Genomic DNA, 7,500 nt, shown 5'->3' with positions numbered 1-7,500 from the left:
GAGTGTTGCGGATATCCTCTGTGCCCTCCTTGATAACTTTTACCTGCTATCGTGCATTAATCCTCAACAAGGCGCCTCCTTTCCCCCCTCCGCCTCATAAAAAAAATTTACTCCATTTTTAAGCAAGCAGTGAAGCGGGAAGGAAATTGCTCATTTGGATGTAACATTTTGCGGTAATTAGCTTGCCAATTGTGAGGGGGGGGGGAGGAGGTTTCCGCAGGTTCTTGCTGCAAATATGGTCATTCCGACATGACGGAGAATACTGCACCCTTACAACCCAATAATTAAACCAGCGTTACAAACTAAGCTAGCGAAGAAACATATATAGATAGTCTTCCCCCCCCCCCCTCCCAACACGCCACATGCTTTGCAAGACTGAGGCAGATCATTCCGCTACCACGCTACAACTGATTGGCTGTAATGGGATCAAATTGTTCAAATAATTGCCAAGTGTACTTGCTTTTGCCTTGGAAAACCCGGGCTAATGATATCAATTTAAACACGTCATGCCGCACCGAGCAACGCTGACACGTAAATGAGGAGCGAGCAAGAACGACACAGGGATAGACAGCCCTACTCAAACACGTGCAGAAAACATGCCGGGGGACGACGTGTTATCAAGCGGCAAAAATAACGAATAAACGCTTCGTAACACAAGTGAAATCTCGGTGTTCTTGTCCAGCGTGTTATTTTATAATATCCACGGCAGCATAATGGGGGAAATGAAGGAATTTTTCATTAGCATTATGCAAAAACATGATGGAGAACAAAGGCGGGACTTATTAATACGAAACGAATTCGAAATGAGATCTTCATAATGGGACGTTGTCCGTTTAGAGAGCGCAAGTCCCTGTCAGTGAAAATAAGTTGCTGGCGACCTAGAGAGAGAGAGAGAGAGAGAGAGAGAGAGAGAGAGAGAGAGAGAGAGAGAGAGAGAGAGAGAGAGAGAGAGAGAGACAGAGAGAGACAGAGAGAGACAGAGAGAGACAGAGAGAGAGAGAGAGAGAGAGAGAGAGAGAGAGAGAGAGAGAGAGAGAGAGAGAGAGAGAGAGAGAGAGAGAGAGAGAGAGAGACAGAGAGAGAGAGACAGAGACAGACAGACAGACAGACAGAGACAGAGAGAGAGAGAGAGAGACAGAGAGAGAGAGAGAGAGAGAGAGAGAGAGAGAGAGAGAGAGAGAGAGAGAGAGAGAGAGAGAGAGAGAGAGAGAGAGAGAGACAGAGAGAGAGAAAGACAGAGAGAGAGAGAGAGACAGAGAGAGAGAGAGACAGAGAGAGAGAGAGGAGAGAGAGAGAGAGAGAGAGAGAGAGAGAGAGAGAGAGAGAGAGAGAGAGAGAGAGAGAGAGAGAGAGAGAGACAGAGAGAGAGACAGAGAGAGAGACAGAGAGAGAGAGAGAGAGAGAGAGAGACAGAGAGAGAGAGAGAGAGAGAGACAGAGAGAGAGAGAGAGAGAGAGAGAGAGAGAGAGAGAGAGAGAGAGAGAGAGAGAGAGAGAGAGAGACAGAGAGACAGAGAGAGAGAGAGACAGAGAGAGAGAGAGAGAGAGAGAGAGAGAGAGAGAGAGAGAGAGAGAGAGAGAGAGAGAGAGAGAGAGAGAGAGAGAGAGGTAGCACTGCTGATATCAGTAGATTGCGACCTGGGCAAAGAGGAGTAATCTCCATTAAGAAACGGTAAACAGACAGTGGATTAGACAGATAGATATATGAAGGCTCAATTCATAAATGTGAGCACATCTAGTAGGCAACAACACAGGTGATACCCGGGGCTGATCGATAACTACAATTACTGTCTTTTTAAACAAGAGTAGTTATTAAGTCCAATATTATCAGAGCTGGATTTTCTTTTATGTTCCACAAAGTATCACCTTCTATAACGTTAGAAGCAAATATGATAATTTGCGCAATTATTCTCTCACTTCCGGTAGAAAACATTTAACGAAAAGATGCAAGTGTTGTACAAAGTAAACATTATTATATTTAATGAGTCTACGATACATTCCTGCGGGTCATCCTGTGGGTAATGTGCGTTATTTACGTCTAGAAAAACACAAATATAATGTATGTATTGTAATATCATCAACGTAATGTAATTCAGATAAATTATAGTACACGTCACACAAATCTTACTAAACGATCTCATTAAAACAACTTCTTATCTTCTACAATATATTTGAGAGCCGCGGGAATACTATTTGTTCATTCTGTAAGCATGTATCAGCTGGCGAAATCCATAAAAAGCTGGGAACTAATCAGAGTTTTCAGGATGGGTGGAAGTGATCGACCTGACATATGCAAGACAGCCATGGCTGAAATCCTAATTGTTACCATTCAGCTTGGGTACGAAAATCCCCCACGACGAAACTGGTATGATCTTTCTCTATGTAATGACCGTAAATTCTTCACAGTGTTCGTAAATATTTTTAATCTGGAGCATATACTTAATAATGTGAAGGTAGTATGTATATATGCACCGCGTGAGGGACTTTGCTCCTACGAGGACAGAAACCTATCATCATCTTTACCGGATGTAATTCAGTATAGATGATATATAATGATGATATATTCAGCATAATATTAAAATATAATATTTTAACTATAGTAAACCCCGCTTGAATGCGCAACATAATAGCACGAAATCGGAAATATCTTGAGCGTTCCCAAAGTTCCCAGATACAAGGGCGAAATTGTTAATGCCAATCTGCACATGGCGATTGTTTCTCTGCATTTTCTACTGTTATGACAGTAATTGTGCACAGAGCTTGTGACGATGTTGGCACTAACACCTGCGCGACACGTGGTGTGGTGCTGACACTAACAGTTGGATGACACACAGTAACTATAGAATTAGTTATTCGCGAAAATAAATGTGGACAAATTTAATACAGAACATTTATAAACTAAGGTATTTGTATATTCGAAACTTTAGCCTAATAATATTAAGGAAAATGTGTGCACTGTGTGGATGAGGGTCAGTGTATGCATTGAGTACTCACCTTGTTATGTTTGCGGGGGTTGAGTTTCGGCTCTTTGGTCCCTGCCTCTCAACTGTTCCTGAACTTACTGAACTCTACCATATCTACATTTGAAACTGCACTAAGTCAGCCTCCACCACATCACTCCCTAATGCAGTTGCCAATAACTACTCTGACACTGAAAACGTTCTTTATAATGTCTCTGGCGTATTTGGGTACTCAGCTTCCACCTGCATCCCCTTGTGTGAGTACCTCCCGTGTTAATCCGTCCTTTATACCCTGTCAATTCCCTGAGAATTTTGTATGTGGCGATCATGTCTCTCCGTACTCTTTTGTCTTCCAGCGATGTGAGAAGCAATTCACACAGCCTTTCCTCGTAGTTCATGCCTCTTAGTTCTGGGACTAGTCTAGCGGCATACCTTTGAACTTTCTCAAGTTTCGTCTTGTACTTGACAAGGTATGGACTCCATGATGGGGCCGCATACTCCGAGATTGGTCTTACATATGTGGTATACAAAGTTCAGAATGATTCCTTACATACGTTTCTGAAGGCAGTTCTAATGTTAGCCAGCCCTGCAATCGCCGCTGATGGTATTCTTTAGATGTGGGCTTCAGGAGAGAGGTTGGGCGTGATATTAACCATAAATCCTTCTGTTTTGTGGAGAACTTCGTCTCCCATTCGGTATCCATGTCTAGCCTCCTGTTCCCTCCGCCTAGTTACATTACCTTACATTTATTTGGGTTGAGCTTTAGTAATCATTTGTTGGACCATTTCTTAACTTTGTCTAGGCCATCTTGTAGCCCCTTGCTATCTTCCTAAGTCTTAATCCTCCTCATAATTTTTGCATCATGAGCAAACATTGTGAGGAACGAGTCGATTCCCTCTGGGAGATCATTTAGTTCAGAAACAGGATAGATCCAAGGACTGAACCCTGTGGGACTCCACTGGTGACGCCTCGCCACTCTGAGACCTCACCCCCTCACAGTGACTCGCTCTCTTCTGTTGCTTAGATACTCCCTTATCCAAAGGAGTACCAACCCTTTCACTCCTGCCTGCATCTCCAGATTATGCATTAGTCTCCTATGGGATAATGTGTCAAAGGTTTTCTGGCAATCCAAAAATATGCAATCTGCCCACCCTTCTCTGTCTTGCCTGATTTTTCTTGCATGGTCATAGAATTCAATTAATCCTGTGTGGATGAGGGTCAGTGTGTAGATAAGGCATTTTAGAGAATGCACTATGCCGAGCATGAAGGTCAATATGAGAATGATGACAGTGTTAAGGTGGTCGGCGGGAGCATTATATGAACACGTGATTCTGGTTGAGTAAGAAAGGGCAGGTTATGGTGAGTGTGGCAGAGGGCGCTTGTCAAACTGAGTGTCACACGGCTTTGTTTACGTCCCTCGTTTGTTGTGAGTGCGTCCAAGGAGTGTGTTTACTCCTTGCCTACTCTCTCCCTCTCTCCCTCTCTCACTCTCCATCCCCCTTCCTCCCATTCCGTCTCTCCCTTTTTCTCACCGAGTGCCTCGCAGCCTTCCACTAGTGTGGTGCGTCATGCGTGTATTTCACAGTTGTTTAATAACATTTATTTGTCGATTTACGTTTTATGTTATTTGTGCATTTGATGTTTTATATTTCAATTATTACGTGATTAATCTACGAATTGTTAAATAAATTTAGTTATGCATTCTTCAGTAGTGTTAGTATACATCGTAAGTGCATTAACGTCATCTTACGTACAATTGCTTGTCGAACCTGTTAAGACAAATGAGTCGCTTTCTAATGACCATTACAACGACTTTTCCACCAATTGCTTGCAACTACCGGTTTGCGTTTTATAGTAATAAATACAATTTTTGTTTAAATAACTAATTGTCACTTTATTTAATTCTGTAAATATTAGATATGTTCAACGAAATTTCTACTTTGAAAAGTCACAATAACATTTAATGCATTTTGGCTTACCTTGGGTTAGTTCCGAGGATCAATGTCTACGCAGTCCGGTCTCTGACCAGACTCCTGTAACATGTGTGTCATTACAAATTTAATACCCATCACCTTACTTTGTTTATTATGCATTTGTGCCTCATGGTGCCTCCCTCCATGGTCACAATTATTGAGAGAGAGAGAGAGAGAGAGAGAGAGAGAGAGAGAGAGAGAGAGAGAGAGAGAGAGAGAGAGAGAGAGAGAGAGAGAGAGAGAGACAGACAGACAGACAGAGGAAGAGAGGGGTGGGAGTGTATTTACTATTTGTGCCTGCATGATCGAGCTCTTAGGTCTTAGACTCCGATTTTTTAATCGTCGGTTGTGTAATGTACTGACTTACCGGATTGTGTGAGTGTGTGTCATACAAATGTAAGATTACGCCAGGACTGTATAATGTATACATGGTTTTTTAATGTATACATGGATGAGATCAAGAGAAGGCGTCATCTTAAGAATAATACAGAACTTTATATATATATATATATATATATATATATATATATATATATATATATATATATATATATATATACACACACACACACACTGTATGTGCGTGTGTGTGTGTGCGTGTGTGTGTGTAAACATTATACAATCCTGGCGTAATCCTACATTTGATCGTTCTAATTTCCTTAAGCAGAAAAATAGGTGGCGCAGCAAAAAAATAAAAATATAAAAGGGAAAATATCTGCGGTCTTAAGCCAAAGTTATGAGTATATATTTTCATCAGTGTTGAAGAGCATAAAGTCATTTATTTGCCGGAAATAATCAGATAAAGCTGTGATATACAAACATGTTATCTGGTATTAAGAATAGTTACTATATTGAAATTACCTAACAATTACACACATTTATAAAATCTACACTAATAACATTTTTGAGAAAGAATAATGCTAGAAAGACGAACATGTATCTTCTGTTCGAAGAGTTTTAATACCAGTCAGTACGTGTTAATTTGTAACTTGTATGGAGACTACGAGTTATATTTTGAGCAGATTAACTAATTTAAGGAGAAAACTGCATATATATGTAATATATATAAAGTTATCAATATAACTAGCGAACTTTCGTGATAATAATACATATTAAGTTTTTTCTAAATTTATGTGTACATTTTTTTAATTTTTAACAATTCTGATCTGAACTAGAAAGGCATTAGACGATTTTTGGGCCAAATACGTCATGTTCTGCAATCTGTGGTACGTCTCACTTACGTCCTCCTAAGATCACTTGTTGGTTTTAAAGGTATATTTACTGGAATTATCTTGCCACGGCTGCTTATAACTGGAACGGTAGAAACTTGCTGTCAATTATTTATATGACTGTGTGCGAGGCGCTGACTGTCAAGAGTGACTGTTAAACGGTCCGTTATCGTCTCAACCATGAGCTGCTTGTATTGAGGGTATGTCATTATAAGTTACAAACCATGGTTTTTATTTCCAAGTGGAGAAGTTGAGCGGGTTTCAACATCTTTACGACACTTACTATACCGTTCTTATGCCAAGATTAGAAACTATTACAGACCAAGGAGCAACAGGAACAAATTGCCTACTTTTTCCCGGAAAGTTTTTCTGGGCCACTTAGTTCCTTTAGTTTGCTTCAGGGGATGCTGTAATTTCTGCCACACCATCAGGGTTGTGTATTCCAGATTCACCTGGAACTGTGTACTTTCAGCTACACCCAGCGCTGTGAACTCAACCCCAGATTCAACTGGGGTTGAGTATCCCAGCTCTGTGTACTCCAGATACACCTAGGGCTGTGTACTCGATTTCCCTGGGGCAATGTATCCCAACACTTTGTTCTCCAGTTATACCCTAAGTTTGTGTTCCTTAACTGCACCTATGGCTGTGTAATCCCAGCTACACTCAGCACTGTGTACTCCTTATTCCCTTTAGTGTGTGTGTATCCCAGCGATGTGTAGTTCAGATTATCTTAGAGCTGTGTACTCCAGATTTACTTATGGCTGTTATCCCCAGCTCGTCCTCCTAAGGTCTCCCAACGTCAAGAAAACGGTCCAACCTGTCCTCTTAAAAAGAACGTCGCTTTTGGCCGTTTGCCCGTATGGCCGAATTTGGACGTAATTTGAAATTGAAAAAAAAATTAAAATAAATGTGGGATTTTTTTTTTCACCAACAGTAAGTTAAGGGTCCTCTGATAGGTTAGGTGGGCAGGAAATTCTCATAAAGTTTCAAAACGTTATGAAAAACGTTAATGTAAAGTGTCCTCTCATAACGTCTGCGCGTAGGCGGGACGACTCAAATAGAAAACGGAACAGAACGTCACTTTTGTGAGTCGATTTCATTTCAAATTACGTCCAAATTTGGCCATATCGCGCATACGAGCCAAAAGTGACGTTCTTTTTAGGAGGACGGGTTGAACGGTCAACTTAAAGTGTCCTCTCCTATCCCACCAAAGGATCCAAAACAGAAAACGGGAAAGTACGTCACTTTCGCGAGCCGTTTCCATTTTCAAGTACGACAATTTTTGGCTTTTTGTAACGCATACGATCGAAATGCAACGTTCTTTATAAGAGAACAGGTT

The 7,500-nt window shown here is 41.0% G+C and overlaps 1 long non-coding RNA gene across 1 annotated transcript in view; it reads right to left on the bottom strand.

Moving 5' to 3' along the window:
• Positions 1-7,500, bottom strand: part of LOC138365760 (uncharacterized) — a 148,974-nt gene that overhangs the window by 78,169 nt on the left and 63,305 nt on the right. The window lies entirely within an intron of this gene.

The sequence above is a fragment of the Procambarus clarkii genome, chromosome 17, assembly GCF_040958095.1.
Source record: "Procambarus clarkii isolate CNS0578487 chromosome 17, FALCON_Pclarkii_2.0, whole genome shotgun sequence".
Taxonomy (NCBI): Eukaryota; Metazoa; Arthropoda; class Malacostraca; order Decapoda; family Cambaridae; genus Procambarus; species Procambarus clarkii.
This window is presented reverse-complemented; position numbering and strand designations above follow the sequence as displayed.